General features: G+C 43.0%; 1 long non-coding RNA gene across 1 annotated transcript; it reads left to right on the top strand.

The window, feature by feature from the left end:
- The first annotated feature begins 1,933 nt into the window (after window positions 1-1,933).
- On the top strand, window positions 1,934-2,583 carry LOC123115904 (uncharacterized). The gene is made up of 2 exons (XR_006456820.1): window positions 1,934-1,981; window positions 2,069-2,583. It is a non-coding gene; the product is annotated as an uncharacterized lncRNA (long non-coding RNA).
- Window positions 2,584-22,572: the final 19,989 nt, after the last annotated feature.

Genomic DNA, 22,572 nt, shown 5'->3' on the forward strand with positions numbered 1-22,572 from the left:
TCTCAATGGCACACCGAAAGATGTACTAGTAAAAAAGTGCATGCTATAGAAGAAATTAATGTTTTGAGTGGAAAGATGGATGAACTTATGAAATTGTTTGCTACTAAGAGTGCTCCTATTGATCCCAATGATATGCCTTTGTCTACTTTGATTGAGAATAATAATGAATCTATGGATGTGAATTTTGTTGGTAGGAATAGTTTTGGAAACAATGCTTATAGAGGAAACTTTAATCCTAGACCGTTCCCTAGTAATTCCTCTAGTAATTATGGAAATTCCTACAATAATTCTTATGGTAATTTTAATAAGATGCCCTCTGATTTTGAGAATAACGTGAAAGAATTTGTGATTTCTCAAAAGAATTTTAATGCCTTGGTTGAAGAAAAATTGATCAAAGTTGATGATTTGGCTAGGAACGTTGATACGACTCTCGCTTGATGTTGATTCTTTGAAACTAAGATCTACTCCTCCTAAGCATGATATTAATGAGTCTCTCAAAGCTATGAGAATTTCCATTGATGAGTGCAAAGAAAGAACCGCTAGATTGCGTGCTAAGAAAGATTGCTTTATAAAAGCGTGTTCGTCTAGTTTCCATGAAAATAATGATGAAGATCTTAAAGTTATTGATGTGTCCCCTATTAGATCTTTGTTTTGCAATATGAATCTTAATAATGATGGGATTGGAGATGAGTCAACTTTAGTTAAAAGGCGTCCCAATGATTCGGAGTTTTTAGATCTTGATGCTAAATTTGGTAAAAGTGGGATTGGAGAGGTCAAGACTTTAAACAACATTGAACCCACTATCTTGGATTTCAAGGAATTTAATTATGATAATTATTCGTTAGAAGATTGTATTTCCTTGTTGCAATCCGTTGTGAATTCTCCTCATGCTTATAGTCAAAATAAAACTTTTACCAAACATATTGTTGATGCCTTGATGCAATCTTATGATGAAAAACTTAACTTGGAAGTTTCTATACCTAGAAAACTTTATGATGAGTGGGAACCTACTATAAAGATTAAAATTAAAGATCATGAGTGTTATGCTTTATGTGATTTGGGTGCTAGTGTTTCCATGATTCCAAAAACTTTATGTGATATTCTAGGCTTCCATGATCTTGATGATTGCTCTTTAAATTTGCACCTTGCGGATTCCACCATTAAAAGCCAATGGGAAGGATCAATGATGGGAAGGAATTTGGTGCCCGTAGATTTTATCATTCTCGATATAGATTGCAATCTTTCTTGCCCTATTATTCTTGGTAGACCTTTCCTTAGAACGATTGGTGCGATTATTGATATGAAGGAAGGGAATATTAGATTTCAATTTCCATTAAGGAAATGATGCGGAGCATCCTTCAGTCATCCCCATGGACCTTCCATCGCCTCACCAAGCCTCAAGAGGACCCATGACTAGACCACGTGCTAGAGCTCTCGAGACCGAGGTGACTTCTCTCCTTAATGATATCTCATATGATCCTCTCGAGACATGGCTACTACCTCAACCCGGAATGTTGTGCATGATTAGGTACCAAGAGGACCCTCCCGAGGATGCACGTGAAGATGGTCAAGACCCCAAGTCCGTGGAAGAAGAGAACCCATGGAAGAAGGCAAGGACAGCCTACAGGCACCGGACATCCGGCCCCTGGAGATCCACAAGGCCAGGCATCTGCAGAAGAAGCTACAGGGACCGAACATCTGGTGTCCAGCCCGAACATCCGGCCCCCACCGGAAATCCGGCCTAAATCCCGGACATCCGGCACTGGTGTCCAGGGAGCACAGAAGCTTGCCCCAACAGCCCGGACATCCGGCGTTTGCCCCGGACATCCGGTGCCTCCTGAAGCCGCGGACATCCGGCCCCTCCGAGCGGACATCCGACGTCGCCCCTCAAGTGCACAGAAGAGTCAACTCCACTGGCCCGGACATTGGCTACACATTGGCTACACATTGATGTTTTGTCTTGGTCTGGGAATACTTTGCGGTAAGCACTCTTCAGCACTAATGATTGCTATACATTGCAATGTTTAAAGACCACTTTGATGTTCTGACATCTATTTTGGTGATTCAGGTGCTATTGGCTACCTAGGATCAACTCTTTTCGTGAGGAGAATCTACAGAAACATCAAATGTGATTAATTTCCTGCTACACATGTGGGGTGGGGGTGGAGCAGTATCAGATCAAATCATATACGTGGAAGCGAGGCCTTCAGAATTGATTAATGCTAGTTCCTGATTAGGGTTTCAGAACTACGTCACGTTTGCTTATTCCATCACACCCCTTCTTTTTGCATACTTATTTGTTCCCTGGAGCTGCTCTCATAGTGTATACATCTATGGTAGCTGAGTTCAGTACAAGTGGATGGTGCAGGTTCTTATTTTTCTTTGTTTCTTGCCTTTTTTTTGTTGCATTCCTCCTTTTCAAATGAGAAAGAAATAGGAAGTGAGTATCCATGCGGCAATGTCTGGACTTCCCCTCTGAATCGTTACATCCAATTTAAGGATGGCATGTACTACGTGAGATCTGTGTATTTATATACATATATCAACATTTAATGCATGAGAGTGTATATGTGTGTCCTCTTATCATGTTCGAGAAAAACGGTGAAAATCCTTCCGTTGTAGTGCTTTTGTACCTGCGGTATTTAATACGTATGTGTAACTTTTGAGGTAACTTGTGTGACATTTGATTTTCCGCCTTGTGGGATTGTGGTGCCACGGTTGCTGTGAAGAAGAGAAACATGTTGACGTGTGAATATCATTTTGGAGATCAAGGCCCTGTTTGTTTGGGCTTCAGCTTTTTCACTTTGGCAAAAGATCCAAAAAATCTCATAAGTAGGTGCTTTTTCCCTTTGGCTTTTGGCTTATAATATCATATAAGAGTATTAATTTATAAGTCAAAAGTCTAAGCAAAAAATCTCTATTTAGGAGTTTTTATGACTTTTTTTACTAAAATGAAAAAGCTGCAAAATCAGAAGCACAAACCCAAACAAACAGGGTCTAAAGCATTACTTTTAGTTCGAAATAGACCAGGGCATGTCGCCCACTACAACTTACTGCAGCAACACAAGGATGGAACGTCTTTGCTCCGAGATAACCGTGGTGGGATCTTGACAACCAATGCCAAGCTTGGCAAAACCATGTGCAACCCTCTTTTGCATCACGTTAACAAAGACAGTTCACAATCACGCGCCGTTTTGGACAAGTCTACCCTCCGCATCATTGTGTGTGCATACACCTACCCTCCGCATCATTGTGTGTGCATACATATCCTTGCATTCCATTTTAGGTACCTTCGGTGAGGGTTCATAGTACATCAACCACCTCCTCTGACCTATATGGCGTGTTGAGCTCCTTGCACTCCGCCTTGTTGAAATATATTGCAAGCCTCTCTCCATTAATTTAGACTTCTAAATAATTGGTTGAAGCTGAATTCAATATGATATTAGAGCCAAGAGGCCTCAAGTTTAAGACCAGGCCAACGCAATATTAAAAAAAGATTCTAATCCCACGTCCTACATGTGGGACCGGGGGGGGGGGGGTGTTAAAATATATGGTCCGCCTCTCACCATGTAGCGACCACGATCCCAATGGACCGAAGTCTCTGTGCTTAAGTGTCATCCCTGGATCGGTATGCTGACACACACATTACTCGAGGAATTATAACAGAGTTCAATCACACACTTAGTACATCGAGGTCCTCAAAAAGAGTGTTTGTTACATAAATAAAATGGCAGAAGCCCATCTAAACTAAATAACTGCGGAAGCTTCGAAGGTAAATGAGTCCATCAACTCCAACGGCATAGCTGAGTGCATGACAACGACCTATCGCACCTTATTCTTCGTTGGTAAAGTCTGCAACATGAGACGTTGCAGCCATGTAGGTCAGCACATTGAATATGCTGGCAGTGAAGGAAATATGCCCTAGAGGCAATAATAAAGTTATTATTTATTTCCTTATATCATGATAAATGTTTATTATTCATGCTAGAATTGTATTAACCGGAAACATAATACATGTGTGAATACATAGACAAACATAGTGTCACTAGTATGCCTCTACTTGACTAGCTCGTTTATCAAAGATGGTTATGTTTCCTAGCCATGGACAAAAGAGTTGTCATTTGATTAACGGGATCACATCATTAGGAGAATGATGTGATTGACATGACCCATTCCGTTAGCCTAGCACTTGATCGTTTAGTATGTTGCTATTGCTTTCTTCATGACTTATACATGTTCCTGTAACTATGAGATTATGCAACTCCCGTTTACCGGAGGAACACTTTGGGTGCTACCAAACGTCACAACGTAACTGGGTGATTATAAAGGAGTACTACAGGTGTCTCCAAAGGTACATGTTGGGTTGGCGTATTTCGAGATTAGGTTTTGTCACTCCGATTGTCGGAGAGGTATCTCTGGGCCCTCTCGGTAATGCACATCACTATAAGCCTTGCAAGCAATGTAGCTAATGAGTTAGTTACGGAATGATGCATTACGTAACGAGTAAAGAGACTTGCCGGTAACGAGATTGAACTAGGTATTGGATACCGACGATCGAATCTCGGGCAAGTAACATACCGATGACAAAGGGAACAATGTATATTGTTATGCGATTTGACCGACAAAGATCTTCGTAGAATATGTAGGAGCCAATATGGGCATCCAGGTTCCGCTATTGGTTATTGACCAAGAATAGTTCTAGGTCATGTCTACATAGTTCTCGAACCCGTAGGGTCCGCACGCTTAACGTTACGATGACAGTTTTATTATGAGTTTATGAGTTTTGATGTACCGAAGGAGTTGGGAGTCCCGGATGAGATCAGGGACATGACGAGGAGTCTCGAAATGGTCGAGACGTAAAGATCGATATATTGGACGACTATATTCGGACATCGGAAGGGTTCCGAGTGATTCGGGTATTTTCGGGGGTACCGGGGAGTTACGGGAATACGAGGAAGAAGCAATGGGCCTCATGGGCCAAGTGGTGGAAGAGAGGAGGCAGGGCGCGCGCCCCCCTAGCCCAAACCGAATTGGACTAGGGGGCTGGCCCCCCTTTCCTACTCTTCCTCCCTCTCCTTCCTTCTCCTTCTCCTTCCCTTCCTTCCCCTCTCCTAGTTGGACTAGGAAAGGAGGGAGTCCTACTCCCGGTGGGAGTAGGACTCCTCCCTGGCGCGCCCTCCCTTGGCCGGCCACCTCCTCCCCCTTGCTCCTTTATATACGGGGGCAGGGGTGCACCCCATGACACACAAGTTGATCTACGGATCGTTCCTTAGCCGTGTGCGGTGCCCCCCTCCACCATATTCCACCTCGGTCATATCGTCGCGGAGTTTAGGCGAAGCCCTGCGCCGGTAGAACATCATCATCGTCACCACGCCGTCGTGCTGACGGAACTCATCCCCGACGCTTTGCTGGATCGGAGCTCGGGGATCGTCATCGAGCTGAACGTGTGCTGAACTCGGAGGTGCCGTACGTTCGGTACTTGGATCGGTCGGATCGTGAAGACGTACGACTACATCAACCGCGTTGTCATAACGCTTCCGCTTACGGTCTACGAGGGTACGTGGACAATACTCTCCCCTCTCGTTGCTATGCCATCACCATGATCTTGCGTGTGCGTAGGAATTTCTTTGAAATTACTACGTTCCCCAACAGTGGCATCCGAGCCTGGTTTTATGCGTAGATGTCATATGCACGAGTAGAACACAAGTGAGTTGTGGGCGATACAAGTCATACTGCTTACCAGCATGTCATACTTTGGTTCGGCGGTATTGTGAGATGAAGCGGCCCGGACCGACATTACGCGTACGCTTACGCGAGACTGGTTTCACCGTTACGAGCACTCGTGCTTAAAGGTGGCTGGCGGGTGTCTGTCTCTCTCACTTTAGCTGAATCGAGTGTGGCTACGCCCGGTCCTTGCGAAGGTTAAAACAACACCAACTTGACGAACTATCGTTGTGGTTTTGATGCGTAGGTAAGAACGGTTCTTGCTAAGCCCGTAGCAGCCACGTAAAATTTGCAACAACAAAGTAGAGGACGTCTAACTTGTTTTTGCAGGGCATGTTGTGATGTGATATGGTCAAGACGTGATGCTATATTTTATTGTATGAGATGATCATGTTTTGTAACCGAAGTTATCGGCAACTGGCAGGAGCCATATGGTTGTCGCTTTATTGTATGAAATGCAAACGCCCTGTAATTGCTTTACTTTATCACTAAGCGGTAGCGATAGTCGTAGAAGCAATAGATGGCGTAACGACAACGATGCTACGATGGAGATCAAGGTGTCGCGCCGGTGACGATGGTGATCACGACGGTGCTTCGGAGATGGAGATCACAAGCACAAGATGATGATGGCCATATCATATCACTTATATTGATTGCATGTGATGTTTATCCTTTATGCATCTTATCTTGCTTTGATTGACGGTAGCATTTTAAGATGATCTCTCACTAAATTATCAAGAAGTGTTCTCCCTGAGTATGCACCGTTGCGAAAGTTCTTCGTGCTGAGACACCACGTGATGATCGGGTGTGATAAGCTCTACATTCAAATACAACAGGTGCAAAACAGTTGCACACGCGGAATACTCAGGTTAAACTTGACGAGCCTAGCATATACAGATATGGCCTCGGAACACGGAGACCGAAAGGTCGAACGTGAATCATATAGTAGATATGATCAACATAGTGATGTTCACCATTGAAACTACTCCATCTCACGTGATGATCGGACATGGTTTAGTTGATATGGATCACGTAATCACTTAGAGGACTAGAGGGATGTCTATCTAAGTGGGAGTTCTTAAGTAATATGATTAATTGAACTTAAATTTATCATGAACTTAGTCCTGGTAGTATTTTGCAAATTATGTTGTAGATCAATAGCTCGCATTGTTGCTTTCATATGTTTATTTTGATATGTTCCTAGAGAAAACTGTGTTGAAAGATGTTAGTAGCAATGATGCGGATTGGATCCGTGATCTGAGGTTTATCCTCATTGCTGCGCAGAAGAATTATGTCCTTGATGCACCGCTAGGTGACAAACCTATTGCAGGAGCAGATGCAGACGTTATGAACGTTTGGCTAGCTCAATATGATGACTACTTGATAGTTTAGTGCACCATGCTTAACGGCTTAGAATCGGGACTTCAAAGATGTTTTGAACGTCATGGACCATATGAGATGTTCCAGGAATTGAAGTTAATATTTCAAGCAAATACCCGAGTTGAGAGATATGAAGTCTCCAACAAGTTCTATAGCTAAAAGATGGAGGAGAATCGCTCAACTAGTGAGCATGTGCTCAGATTGTCTGGGTACTTCAATCGCTTGAATCAAGTGGGAGTTAATCTTCCAGATAAGATAGTGATTGACAGAATTCTCTAGTCACCATCACCAAGTTAGTAGAACTTCGTGATGAACTATAATATGCAAGGGATGACGAAAGTGATTCTCAAGCTCTTCGAGATGTTGAAATCGACGAAGGTAGAAATCAAGAAAGAGCATAAAGTGTTGATGATTGACAAGACCACTAGTTTCAAGAAAAGGGCAAAGGGAAAGAAAGGGAAACTTCAAGTAGAATGGCAAACAAGTTGTCACTCCCGTGAAGAAGCCCAAAGCTGGACTTAAGCCTGAAATGGAGTGCTTCTACTGCAAAGGAAATGGTCACTGGAAGTGGAACTACTCCAAATATTTGGTGGATAAGAAGGATGGCAAAGTGAACGAGGGTATATTTTGATATACAGGTTATTGATGTGTACCTTAATAGTGTTTATAGTAGCCCCTGAGTATTTGATACTTGTTCGGTTGCTAAAATTAGTAACTCGAAACAGGAGTTACAGAATAAACAGAGACTAGTTGAAGGGGAAGTGACGATGAGTGTTGGAAGTAGTTCCAAGATTGATATGATCATCATCACACACTCCCTATACTTTCGGGATTAGTGTTAAACCTAAATAAATGTTATTTAGCTTTTGCGTTGAGCATGAATATGATTTGATCATGTTTATTGCAATACGGTTATTCATTTAAAGTCAGAGAATAATTGTTGTTCTGTTTACATGAATAAAACCTTCAATGGTCATACACCCAATGAAAATAGTTTATTGGATCTCGATCGTAGTGATACACATATTCATAATATTGATGCCAAAAGATGCAAAGTTAATAATGATAGTGCAACTTATTTGTGGCACTGCCGTTTGGGTCATATCGGTGTAAAGCGCATGAAGAAACTCCATAAAGATGGATTTTTGGAATCACTTGGTTATGAATCATTTGATGCTTGCGAACCGTGCCTTTGGGCGAGATGACTAAAATTCCGTTCTTCGGAACAATGGAACGAGCAACATACTTGTTGGAAATAATACATACTGATGTATGCAGACCAATGAGTATTAAGGCTCGTGGCGGGTATCGTTATTTTCTGACCTTCACAGATGATTTGAGCAGATATGGGTATATCTACTTGATGAAACATAAGTCTGAAATAGTTGAAAGGTTCAAAGAATTTCAGAGTGAAGTGGAAAATCATCGTAACAAGAAAATAAAGTTTCTACGATCTGATCGTGGAGATGAATATTTGAGTTACGAGTTTGGTCTTCAATTAAAACAATGTGGAATAGTTTCACAAACTCACGCCACCTGGAACACCACAATGTAATGGTGTGTCCGAACGTCGTAATCGTACTTTACTAGATATGGTGCGATCTATGATATCTCTTATCAGCTTACCACTATCGTTTTGGGGTTATGCATTAGAGACAGCTGCATTCACATTTAATAGGGCACCATCTAAATCCATTGAGACGACACCGTATGAACTATGGTTTAGCAGTAAACCTAAGCTGTCATTTCTTAAAGTTTGGAGTTGCGATGCTTATATGAAAAAGGTTTTCAACCTGATAAGCTCAAACCCAAATCGGAGAAGTGCGTCTTCATAGAATACCCAAAGGAAACTATTGGGTACTCCTTCTATCACAGATCCGAAGGCAAAACATTCGTTGCTAAGAATGGATCCTTTCTAGAGAAGGAGTTTCTCTCGAAAGAAGTGAGTGGCAGGAAAGTAAGAGCTTGATAAGGTAATTTGTACCTTCTCCCGAATTGGAAAGTAGTTCATCACAGAAATCAGTTCCATTGATTACTACACCAATTAGTGAGGAAGCTAATGATATTGATCATGAAACTTCAGATCAAGTTACTACCAAACCTCGTAGGACAACCAGAATAAGATCCGCACCAGAGTGGTACGCTAATCCTGTTCTGGAAGTCATGTAACTAGACCATGATGAACCTACGAACTATGAGAAAGTGATGATGAGCCCAGATTCCGCAAAATGGCTGGAGCCCATGAAATCTGAGATAGGATCCATGTATGAAAACAAAGTATGGACTTTGATTGACTTGCCCGATGATCGGCAAACCATAGAAAATAAATGGATCTTCAAGAGGAAGACGGACACTGATAGTAGTGTTACTATCTACAAAGCTCGACTTGTTGTGAAAGGTTTTTCAACAAGTTCAAGGTGTTGAATACAATGAGATTTTCTCAGTCGTATCGATGCTTAAGTCTGTCCGAATCATGTTAGCAATTGCCACATTTTATGAAATATGGCAAAAGGATGTCAAAACTGCATTCCTTAATGAATATTATTAAAGAAGAGTTGTATATGATGCAACCAGAAGGTTTTTTCAATCCTAAAGGTGCTAACAAAGTGTGCAAGCTCCAGCGATCCATTTATGGACTGGTGCAAGCATCTCGGAGTTGGAATATACGCTTTGATGAGTTGATCAAAGCATATGGTTTTATACAGACTTTTTGAGAAGCCTGTATTTACAAGAAAGTGAGTGGGAGCTCTGTGGCATTTCTAATATTATATGTGGATGACATATTGTTGATTGGAAATGATATAGAAATTCTGGATAGCATGAAAGGATACTTGAATAAGAGTGTTTCAAAGCAAGACCTCGGTGAAGCTGCTTACACATTGAGCATCAAGATCTATATAGATAGATCAAGACGCTTGATAAGATTTTTCAATGAATACCTTGATAAATTTTTGAAATAGTTCAAAATGGAACAGTCAAAGAAGGAGTTCTTGCCTGTGTTGCAAGGTGTGAAGTTGAGTAAGACTCAAGACCCGACCATGGCAGAAAATAGAAAGAGAATGAAAAGTCATTCCCTATGCCTCAGTCATAGGTTCTATAAAGTATGCTATGCTGTGAACCAGACCTGTTGTATACCTTGCTCTGAGTTTGACAAAGGAATACAATTTTGATCTAAGAGTAAATCACTAGACAACGGTCAACAATATCCTTAGTGAGAACTAAGGAGATGTTTCTCGATTATGGAGGTGATAAAAGAGCCCGTCGTAAAAAGTTACAACGATGCAAGCTTTTACACCAATCCAGATGACTCTAAGTCTCAATCTGGATACATATTGAAAGTGGGAGCAATTAGCTAGAGTAGCTCCGTGCAGAGCATTGTGGACATAGAATATTTGCAAAATACATACGGCTCTGAATATGACAGACCCGTTGACTAAACTTCTCTCACAAGCAAAACATGATCATACCTTAGTACTCTTTGGGTGTTAATCACATAGCAATGCGAACTAGATTATTGACTCTAGTAAACCCTTTGGGTGTTGATCACATGATGATGTGAACTATGGGTATTAATCACATAAAGATGTGAATATTGGTGTTAAATCACATGGCGATGTGAACTAGATTATTGACTCTAGTGCAAGTGGGAGACTGAAGGAAATATGCCCTAGAGGCAATAATAAAGTTATTATTTATTTCCTTATATCATGATAAATGATTATTATTCATGCTAGAATTGTATTAACCGGAAACATAATACATGTGTGAATACATAGACAAACATAGTGTCACTAGTATGCCTCTACTTGACTAGCTCGTTTATCAAAGATGGTTATGTTTCCTAGCCATGGACAAAAGAGTTGTCATTTGATTAACGGGATCACATCATTAGGAGAATGATGTGATTGACATGACCCATTCCGTTAGCCTAGCACTTGATCGTTTAGTATGTTGCTATTGCTTTCTTCATGACTTATACATGTTCCTGTAACTATGAGATTATGCAACTCCCGTTTACCGGAGGAACACTTTGGGTGCTACCAAACGTCACAACGTAACTGGGTGATTATAAAGGAGTACTACAGGTGTCTCCAAAGGTACATGTTGGGTTGGCGTATTTCGAGATTAGGTTTTGTCACTCCGATTGTCGGAGAGGTATCTCTGGGCCCTCTCGGTAATGCACATCACTATAAGCCTTGCAAACAATGTAGCTAATGAGTTAGTTACGGAATGATGCATTACATAACGAGTAAAGAGACTTGCCGGTAACGAGATTGAACTAGGTATTGGATACCGATGATCGAATCTCGGGCAAGTAACATACCGATGACAAAGGGAACAACGTATGTTGTTATGCAGTTTGACTGATAAAGATCTTCATAGAATATGTAGGAGCCAATATGGGCATCCAGGTTCCGCTATTGGTTATTGACCAAGAATAGTTCTAGGTCATGTCTACATAGTTCTCGAACCCGTAGGGTCCGCACGCTTAACGTAACGATGACAGTTTTATTATGAGTCTATGAGTTTTGATGTACCGAAGGAGTTCGGAGTCCCGGATGAGATCGGGGACATGATGAGGAGTCTCGAAATGGTCGAGACGTAAAGATCGATATATTGGACGACTATATTCGGATACCGGAAGGGTTTCGAGTGATTCGGGTATTTTCGGGGTACCGGGGAGTTACGGGAATACGAGGAAGAAGCAATGGGCCTCATGGGCCAAGTGGTGGAAGAGAGGAGGCAGGGCGCGCGGCCCCTAGCCCAAACCGAATGGGACTAGGGGGCCGACCCCCTTTCCTACTCTTCCTCCCTCTCCTTCCTTCTCCTTCTCCTTCCCTTCCTTCCTCTCTCCTAGTTGGACTAGGAAAGGAGGGAGTCCTACGCCCGGTAGGAGTAGGACTCCTCCCTGGCGCGCCCTCCCTTGGCCGGCCGCCTCCTCCCCCTTGCTCCTTTATATACGGGGGCAGGGGGCACCCCATGACACACAAGTTGATCTACGGATCGTTCCTTAGCCGTGTGCGGTGCCCCCCTCCACCATATTCCACCTCGGTCATATCGTCGCGGAGTTTAGGCGAAGCCCTGCGCCGGTAGAACATCATCATCGTCACCACGCCGTCGTGCTGACGGAACTCATCCCCGACGCTTTGCTGGATCGGAGCTCGGGGATCGTCATCGAGCTGAACGTGTGCTGAACTCGAAGGTGCCGTATGTTCGGTACTTGGATCGGTCGGATCGTGAAGACGTACGACTACATCAACCGTGGTGTCATAACGCTTCCGCTTACGGTCTACGAGGGTACGTGGACAATACTCTCCCCTCTCGTTGCTATGCCATCACCATGATCTTGCGTGTGCGTAGGAATTTTTTTGAAATTACTACGTTCCCCAACAGGCAGAGCTACACTGTAAAGCAATGAATGCAAGAAACTATATCTACATGCATATTTGGCTGGTGGAGGCTCTAAGTTTAATATTTTGCATAAAGCTATTTTCCCCTACAACAAAGGAATAAATTTTATTTACTACAAAGTTAAACCAATATTTGAGAAGGTTCCTCCAACTCAAATCCCGTCATTAAACAAGTATCATCATTAAACCCAATTCATTAATTAAAGAGTGATGAGATCAACAATAATATCCACTTCTAGATACTCAAGATGTCCATAACCGGGGACACGACTAATCATGATTAGTTTATACACTCTACAGAGGTTGCACACTTTTCCTCACAAGACTCGACCGTATCCATGATCGGAAGATCGAGATATAGTCTTTCTGAAGCATTAACTCTCTACTCTGGGTAGACCGGTACACCTACTTTTCCCTACATCTGCTAGTCCACCTCTTCAAGAGATCATACAACTTACTCAACTACGCCAGAGCTCATAATGGCTTGTGGATGCACACGGAAGTTTCTAGGCATGAAATATCATATGATCCCTTTGAGCCTGGGTGGCAAACCAAGGAAAAATCACATGGGTACTCCGGGATTTCCCAAACGAGCAAGCACTGGTTTCTCCAGATGCCCCAACCAATTCACCCAAATGTGTATTAAAGTTGTCACCTTAATGTTATCCAAAATTATTAACTCTCACAACTTCCATGTACATCATGATCCAATCCCCGTCTACGAGCATGGCTAAGCAATAATTGAGCATAACGTATATTCCCGGGGTGATCAAAGGTAATAGGTTCCTACCTCAAGTACTACAGCAAAAGCACATGTTCCCAATCCTACTCATGCAAATATTTGAGGGGCAAAACTAATGCATAGTAAAAACTGGGTATAAAAGGTATGATCAAAGTGTAACTTGCCTTGCTGACGATCGGAAAACTCTAGAGATTCGTAGTAAAAATCTTCGGACTTCAGATAATCTAGCGTAGACAAACAATATCATACATAAGCAATCAAGCAAACGATACAAAGAGAAATCAAGAAAAGATCCAAATAAAACTCGAAACAAGCACACAACTAAACTAAACATAAAACAAATTTTAACAACATTATTTTCATGTGGATTAGATCTTAATAGTAGGTACATGTGATTAACTACGATTTGCAAAAAGAATCAACTCAAACAGAGCTATGAAACTCAAGAAGCAAACGAAACAAGATCGAATACTAATCTGAACTAAACTCAAATTTTAAATTGTCAAAATCATGTTCAAGTTGGTTTACTGGAAAGAGGGGATCGTTACGAATATTTAGGCGTTGGTTTCATCTAATTTTGATAAATGAGCTAAAAGTTACGCTAGTTTGAAAATCAGAGGCTAAATCACAATAAAAGTATTCGCGGATAGGTCCCTAGGCGAAAAATAAACAGAAAAAGAAAAATCTATCGGACGAACGTCCGCTAACAGAGACTAAGGAACGAACTCATTCGTTAACAGAACCAATCGGATGAACGTCCGATATTTGAACTGAATAAAAAATAAAACAGATCTAAATCGAAACTTCTAGAAAAACCGAAAATAAACCGGCGAACCGGGACGGCTTTATACCGGACCGGTCAACGGCGGGGCGAGGCGTGATGGCGGCGGCTTGGCGGCTTCTGCGGTGACTCCTGCGGCGGGGTTCGGGTGCGGGTGGCGGCGGCGCGGCGCGGATCGGCAGCGGCGGGCGGCGCGGTGGTGGCGGCTTGTGCGGCGGCGACTTGAGGGTGGAGGGGGTCGGCGGGTCGGCTTTTAAAGCCCGAGGGAGGCCGACTTGGGCGGGGGGTCGCGGCGACGGGGCGTGCTCGGACTCTGGCGGGAGTCCGGCGCGGGCATGGTGTTGAGGGCGGTGGCGCGAGCTGGCTTGGCCTGGCTCTCGGCCGGCCCAGTCGGCACGCGTGACGTTTTTTTTAAACAGTGCCGCGAAGAAAAATCCTAATAAAATAAAATAAAAATCCTAAAAATTCTAGAAACAATTTTCACCATTCCTGCCTAATATTTGGGACAAAGTGAACATTTTTCTGGACTAAATGCAATTTTAAAAATGCATGTTTTCTCTAATTCAACCGAATAAAATTGCAAATAAAATTCAAATTAAATAATTTCATTTCCAACATTTCTCCTCTGTTTTGAAGAAGTCCTTTTATCTTCTCTTTTTTATTTTTATTGTTTTTGAAATAATTGGAAAGAATTTGTTGAAATCAAATTGATCCATTTTTTCAAATTTGAATAAATTCAAAAATGAAAATTTATGAAACCTCCAACTCTCTCCTTGGGTCCTTGAGTTACTTAGGATTTCTTGGATCACAACCAAATAAAATCCAAAATGCAAATAAATAATGAATGCATATGAATGTTTTATGTATAACATCCAAATTGAAAAATTGGGATGTTACAAACCTACCCCCCTTAAGATGAATCTCGCCCTCGAGATTCGGGTTGGTCAGCAAAAAGGTGTGGGTGGTCCTTGCGGAGATCTTCTTCTCGCTCCCAGGTAACTTCCTCCTCGGTATGGTGGCTCCACTGAACTTTGCAGAACTTGATGACTTTGTTGCGAGTAACTCGGCTGGAAAATTCGAGAATCTTGACTGGCTTCTCTTCATAGGTTAGATCACTATCCAACTGAATTGCTTCCAGTGGCATTGTATCTCTTAGAGGAATGTCGGCCATCTCTGCGTGGCACTTCTTCAACTGGGACGTGAAACACATCATGAACTCCTGACAATCCTTCGGGCAATTCCAACTTGTAGGCAACTTCTCCCATGCATTCCAAAACTCTGTATGGTCCTACAAATCATGGTGCTAGCTTCCCTTTGACTCCAAAACGCTTAACTCCTCGAAGTGGGGATACACGAAGATATGCTCGGTCTCCGACTTCGTAGGCTACCTCTTTGCATTTAGTATCTGCATAACTCTTCTGCCTGGACTGGGCTATCTTGAGTCTGTCTCGAATCAACTTAACCTTCTCCTCACAATCTCTGATTAAATCTGGTCCAAACAACTGTGTATCTCCAACTTCATCCCATGATAATGGTGTCCTGCACCTCCTTCCATATAAGGCTTCGAAAGGGGCCATCTTCAAACTGGCTTGATAACTGTTGTTATAAGAAAACTCTGCATAGGGTAAATTATCATCCAACTAGATCCGTAATCTAGCGCACAATCTCTCAATATGTCCTCGAGAATCTGATTGAATCTCTCGGTATGTCCATCTGTCTGTGGATGAAAGGCTGTACTGAACTCTAGCCTGGTACCCAAAGTTTCGTGCAACCGATTCCAAAACTTCAAAGTAAACTGTGTTCCTCTATCTGATACGATGGTCCTCGGAACTCCATGTAGACACATGATCCCGGTCATGTATATCTTCGCCAACTTAGCACTCATATAAGTTGTCTTCACAGGGATGAAATGGGCTACTTTCGTCAAGCAATCAACTACAACCCAGGTAGAGTCATAGCTTGAACGGGTCCTGGGTAATCCAGTGATAAAATCCATGCCAAGTTTATCCCACTTCCATTCGGGTATCGGCAATGGTTGAAGTAACCCTGCTGGTTTCTGATGCTCTGCCTTAACTCTCTCACATACATCGCATACGGCTACATACTCTGCAATATCCTTCTTCATTCCTATCCATCAGAAACTTTCCTTCAAATTCAGATACATCTTGGTGTTGCCTGGGTGAATTGAATAAGGCAAATCATGAGCCTCCTGAAGAATCAACTTCCTGATCTCAGGGTCATTAGGCACATAGATGCGATCCTCAAACCTAAAGTCTTCGTGTTCATCCTCATGAATCCCTTTAGCTTTTCCTTTACTATCCTTTCCTTTATCTCTGCAATCTCCTTGTCCGTCTTCTGGGCTTCTCTGATCTTTCCCAACAAAGTGGACTGAATTTCCAATGCTACAACATAACCTCTCGGAACTATCTCCAAGCGTAGTTCTTGGAGATCATCTGCTAACTCCTGAGGTAATCCTCTGGTTATGAGCGTGTTAACATAACTCTTGCGGCTCAACGCATCTGCTACGACATTGGCCTTTCCTGGATGATAATGCAATCTCATGTCGTAATCCTTTATGAGCTCCAACCATCTCCTTTGCCTGAGGTTCAACTCCTTCTGCGTGTACTTCGAACTCTTATGATCCGTGTAAACATCACAACGGTTACCGATGAGAAAGTGTCTCCATGTCTTGAGCGCATGCACTACGGCTGCTAACTCCAAATCATGCATAGCATAATTCAACTCATGAGATCGAAGTTGTCGTGAGGCATATGAAACAACTCTTCCGTCCTGCATAAGAACACCTCCAAGTCCCTGATGTGAAGCGTCGCAGTAAACTTGGAAATCCTTGCGTATGTCTGGGAGAATCAGCACTAGGCTGTAACCAAACGTTTCTTCAACTCCTGAAAACTGGCCTCACAATCTCCAATCCATTTAAACTTGGTGTCCTTCTTCAATAACTTGTCATGGGCTTCACAATCTTGGAAAAAATCTCAATAAATCTCCGGTAATAACCTGCGAGTCCAAGAAAACTCCTGATCTCTCCAACTGAGGTGGGTGCCAACCACTCAGTGACAAATGCAACCTTGGTAGGGTCTACTGCTATTCCTTCTCCTGATATAACAACGAAATCCAACTTCCTTCAACCAAAACTCGCATTTGCTGAACTTGGCATACAACTGATGTTCCCTGAGCTTCTCGAGAACCAAGCGCAAATGTTCCTTATGCTCTTCTTCATTCTTTGAGTAGACCAATATATCATCAATGAACACCACGGCAAACTTGTCCAAAAACTCCATGAACACCTTGTTCATCATACTCATGAAATAGGCAGGGGCATTAGCCAAACCAAATGACATAACTGTATACTCATATAGCCCATATCTCGTGGTAAAAGCTGTTTTAGGTATATCCTGCTCTCGGATCTTCAGCTGGTGATAACCTGATCGAAGATCAATCTTGGAGAAAACCTTAGCTCCCTGCAGCTGGTCAAACAAATCATTGATCATCGGCAGAGAGTATTTGTTCTTGATCATCACCTCATTCAGTGCATGATAATCAACAACCATCCTCAAAGATCCATCCTTCTCAACTAGAAGCACTGGGGCTCCCCAAGGTGATGAACTTGGTCGAATATAACCTTTCTCTAGTAACTCCTTTATCTGCTTCTTAATTTCCTCCAGATCATTTGTGGGCATCCGATACGGCCTCTTGGATATTGGTCCGGTGCCTGGCAATAACTCAATCAAAAACTAAATATTTTGATCTGGTGGCATGCCTGGTAACTCCTCCGAAAATACATCGGGGTAATCCTTCACTACTGGTACTTCCTCCCAAACAACTCCAGATAGTGAATTTACCTGTGTCCTCCTCGGCGTATGCCTAGACACATACTTGATCCTTTTTCCTTCCTGGGTGGTGAGAAGAATTGATTTACTGGCGCAATCGACATTTCCCTCAAACTTGGATAGCCAATCCATGCCTAGGATCACGTCCAATCCTTGTGACTCTAGGACAATAAGGTCGGTGGGGAAAACATGTCTACCTATGGTTACTGGCAATTGATAACATCCCCTACTAGCCATATACTCTGCTCCTGGGGAACTCACTAACATAGGTGACATAAGAGCTACGATTGGCAACTTGAACTTGTCCACAAATCCCCTTGATATGAATGAATGAGATGCACCGGTATCGAAAAGAACAAGTGATGTAAATGCATTAATCAAAAACTTACCAACAACTGTGTCGGGCTACTCCTAAATCTCCTCCACACTGATGTGGTTCACCTGACCTCTGGTGAAGGGGTTGGGCTTCTTTCCAGAACTTCTGTTGCCATTTCCATTCTTTGCTTCAGAACATTCAGTGGCGTAATGTCCGATCTTCCCGCACTTGAAACAAGTAACATGACTCAGATCCTTCTTGGCAGGTGTTGCGAGGTTGGAACGGTTCTGACTGTTGCTTCCTCCATTCCCATTGCCATTCTTAGGGCCACTGTGGTTGTGTGAACTTCCTCCATTGTGCGTATGTCCTCCATGGTTATGGCCTCCATGGTTATGAGTATGTCCTCCCGAGTACGGGGAATAGCAAAGCTTCTGCTGAGCTCCAGAACTGTACCTCCCTGTCCGTACTTCCTCTTGCGATTATCAATCTATTGCTGCTTGCCTTCTATCATGAGGGCCCTATCTACCAACTCCTGGTATTTGTTGAAAGTTGCCACCATCAACTGCATACTTAGCTCATCATTGAGTCCCTCAAGAAACTTCTCCTACTTCGCGGCATCTGTGGCCACATCATCTGGGGCATAGCGTGCTAGCTTGCTGAACTCATCCACATACTGTCCCATTGTAAGACTCCCTTGGCGTAAGTTCTCCCACCAAGATGCTGCGGGTCCATCAAGCTGATGCGCGACAAAGCACACTCTCTCCGCATCTATGCATCCTGCAATGGTCAGCTCTCTCCCAATCTTGCGGAGCCAATCATCTGGAACAATTGGCTCGGTGCTGCTAGAGAACACCGGCGGATTTGACCTCAGAAAACGGTCTAGGTTGTCAACATGGGGTGGTGGCGGTGGGTTGTTGTTGTTGCTTTAGTTCTGGTTCTGGTTCTAGACTAACATCTGCATCAAGGTATTCTGCTGCTGTATCAACTGGGTGAGCTCCAGTGGAAACACGAATCTGGTGTCACGTCTCGGAGGCATCTGATGGTTTAGAAGGGGTGAGAAAATAGAATAGAATAAGGTCTAAGAGAGATTTCACTACCCATATGTATATGAGGCAAATACAATCAATTCACTTCATTCAAATCAAACAAGGTTCACACAAATGATCTAAACTACGATTACAAATCGATCGAAGCTAACTACTTGGAAGAATACTACTAGTAACATGGTGGTCGTCTAGAAATTTTGATCGGTGGAAGACTCCATAATATCTGCTCCAGCTTCATCTACGTAGTCGTCATCACTATCATCATTTGCATCACTGTCCGTGTCGGTGTCGTCCAAGATGATGTAGTCCTCAGAACGAATCTCCCCTTCAGGTTCTCGCTTCTGGTTCTCCACGGGTATTCCTAGCTTCTTCTTCAGGTCTTCATGCTTCTCCAGGAGCACATCAATTTCTTCTTCATATCCATCACGTGTTGACTTGACTTCCTCTTCTAGCTCGATATTCCTCTTCATCAGCTTCTTGGTCTTCTTCATGATAGATCACATCTGGTTCTCGTATCAGCGAATGTGCTGATCCATCTCCTGAATGTAAGCTGCAATTGATCCATCCTTCCTGGTACGAAACATCTCTCATTCCTCATCTCGGCATCCACATATCTGATAGACGGTGTCTTCAAGCTCCTTATGGTACACCTCACAAATGCGTCCAAATGTGATGTGGGCTGCCATGCTCTTTCCCAAGTTCCAACTTGGTGCATCCAAAGTAAAATCAATGGGTTCCATTGTTGGCGCAAACGTCCTCCCAGGTACACGAACTTTGATCCTCCAGCGCTCCTCTTTCGGTAAAGTTGCAGAGAAAGTTCCAGTGAAGCTTGGTAGTCTGATGTTTAGGTACTTTGTGACTTCCTTCAAGTGTCGTCCGAAAGGGGTGTCCTCATCCGGCTGAGTGAACTTGTTCCTGGGATCCGCCATCTATAGAGTAGAAATAGAGGAGAATTAGAAATGAGCAAAGAAGAGTAATCCTGTGGCTTTTCCTAGTGGTCGCATCCTACAGTTAGCGTGTGCTCTGATACCATCTTGTAGTGACCATAATCCCAATGGACCAAAATCTTTGTGCTTAAGTGTCATCCCTAGATCGGTATGCCGACACACACAGTTCTCGAGGAATTATAACAGAGTTCAATCACACACTTATTACATCGAGGTCCTCAAAAATTGTATCTGTTACATAAATAAAATGGCGGAAGGCCATCTAAACTAAATAACTGCAGAAGCTTCAAAGGTAAATGAGTCCATCAACTCCAACGGCATAGCTAAGTGCATGGCAATGACCTATCGCACCTTATTCTTCGTTGGTAACGTCTGCAACATGAGACGTTGCATCCATGTAGGTCAGCACATTGAATATGCTGGCAGAGTTACAATGTAAAGCAATGAATGCAAGAAACTATATCTACATGCATATTTGGCTGGTGGAGGCTCTAAGTTTAATATTTTGCATAAATTTAATTTTTCCCTACAACAAAAGAATAAATTTTATTTACTACAAAGTTAAACAGATATTTGAGAAGGTTCCTCCAACTCAAATCCCGTCATTAAACAAGTATCACCATTAAACCCAATTCATTAATTAAAGAGTGATGAGATCAACAATAATATCCACTTCTAGATACTCAAGATGTGCATAACCGGGGACACGGATAACCATGATTAGTTTATACACTCTGCAGAGGTTGCGCACTTTTTCCCATAAGACTCGACCGCATCCATGATCGGAAGATCGAGACATAGTCTTTCTAAAGCATTAACTCTCTACTCTGGGTAGACTAGTACACCTACTTTCCCCTACATGTGCTAGTCCACCTCTTCAAGAGCTCATACAACTTACTCAACTATGCCAGAGCCCATAATGGCTTGTGGCTGCACACGGAAGTTTCTAGGCATGAAATATCATATAATCCGTTTGAGCCTGGGTGGGGAACCGAGAAAAAATCACATGGGTACTCCGGGATTTCCCAAATGGGCAAGCACTGGTTTCCCTAGATGCCGCAACCAATCCACCCAGATGTGTATTAAAGTTGCCACCTTAATGTTATCCAAAATTATTAACTCTCACAACTTCCATGTACATCATGATCCAATCCCCGTCTACGAGGCTGGCTAAGCAATAATTGAGCATAACTTATATTTCCGGGGTGATCAAAGGTAATAGGTTCCTACCTCAAGTACTACAACCAAAGCACATGTTCCCAATCCTACTCATGCAAATATTTGAGGGGCAAAACTAATGCATAGTAAAAATTGGGTATAACAGGTATGATCAAAGTGTAACTTGCCTTGCCGACGATCGGAAAACTCTAGAGATTCGTAGTAACAAGCTTCGCAGTCCGGATAATCTAGCGTAGACAAACAGTAGTATACATAAGCAATCAAGCAAATGATACAAAGAGAAATCGAGAAAAGATCCAAATAAAACTCGAAACAAGCACACAACTAAATAAACATAAAACAAATTCTAACAGCATTATTTTCATGTGGATTATATCTTAACAATAGGTACATGTGATTAACTTCGATTGGCAAAAAGAATCAACTCAAACAGAGCTACGAAACTCAAGAAGCAAACGAAACAAGATCGAATACTAATCTGAATTAAACTCAAATTTTAAATTGTCAAAATCATGTTCAAGTTGTTCTCTAGAAAGAGGGGATCGTTATGAAGATTTAGGCATTGGTTTCATCTAATTTTGACAAACGAGCTAAAAGTTAGTCTAGTTTGAAATCAGGGGCTAAATCATGATAAAAGTATTCGCGGATAGGTCCCTGGGCGAAAAATAAACAGAAAAAGAAAAATCTATCAGACGAACCTCCACTAACAGAGATTAACGAACGAACTCGTTCATTAACAGAACGAATCGGATGAACATCCAATATTTAAACTAAATAAAAAAATAAAACCGATCTAAACCGAAACTTCTAAAAAACCGGAAATAAACCGGCGAACCAGGACGGGTTTATACCGGAGCGGTCAACAGCGCCTCCGGCGAGGTCAACAGTGGGGCGAGGCGCGACGGCGGTGGCTCGGTGGCAACTCCGGCTGCGGGGTTCGGAAGCGGGTGGCGGCGGCGCAGCAGCATCGGCAGGCGGCGAGCGGCGCGGTGGTGGCGGCTTGAGCGACGGCGACTTGAGGGTGGAGGGGGTCGACTTTTAAAGCCCGGGGGGAGGCCAACTTGGGCAGGGGGTCGCGGCGGCGGGGCGTGCTCGGACTCCGGCGGGAGTCCGGCGCGGGCACGGGGTTGAGGGCGGTGGCGCCAGCTGGGCTTGGCCTGGCTTCGGCTGGGCCGGCCCAGTCGGCACACGCGACTTT

This window comes from Triticum aestivum, chromosome 5B, assembly GCF_018294505.1.
Source record: "Triticum aestivum cultivar Chinese Spring chromosome 5B, IWGSC CS RefSeq v2.1, whole genome shotgun sequence".
Classification (NCBI taxonomy): Eukaryota; Viridiplantae; Streptophyta; class Magnoliopsida; order Poales; family Poaceae; genus Triticum; species Triticum aestivum.